We start from the raw sequence: 546 nt of genomic DNA, 5'->3' as shown, positions 1-546 counted from the left end.
CAAGTCTTCTTACAATGACTGGTATTCAAAAGCAAAGCCAGACTCCATGCACTTACAGCTGTTTCCGGGTTATTGCCCATCATCAGTGTACAGTAGGAGTCTGGCTTTTGCTAGTGAGAGGCCTGGGACAGGGGTCAGAAACGCTCTTTTCTCCTTAGGGAGAACAACTATATACTATAAATAAGTGAGGAGACTCAAATGGCCACGCACGCTCCTCTGGGTAATATGCAAATAAGGGAGATGGAAATCTCCCTTATTTGAAAAAGCAATAAGCTTGAGCTCCCAGCCTAAAGCATGAAACAGAGCACGATTCGCGTCTAACACAAACTCACTGTTTTCACCGTCCTGTAACTCGGCACCTGAGAGGTGTAGACCGTGTTTGAAAAAGCAATAAGCTTGAGCTCCCCGCCTAGAGCATGAATCAGAGCACGATTCGCGTCTAACACAAACTCATTGTTTTCACTGTCCTGTAACTCGGCACCTGAGAGGTGTAGACCGTGTTTGAAAAAGCAATAAGCTTGAGCTCCCAGCCTAGAGCGTGAATCA

This window comes from Eleutherodactylus coqui, unplaced genomic scaffold (assembly GCF_035609145.1).
Source record: "Eleutherodactylus coqui strain aEleCoq1 unplaced genomic scaffold, aEleCoq1.hap1 HAP1_SCAFFOLD_42, whole genome shotgun sequence".
Lineage (NCBI taxonomy): Eukaryota > Metazoa > Chordata > Amphibia > Anura > Eleutherodactylidae > Eleutherodactylus > Eleutherodactylus coqui.
This window is presented reverse-complemented; position numbering follows the sequence as displayed.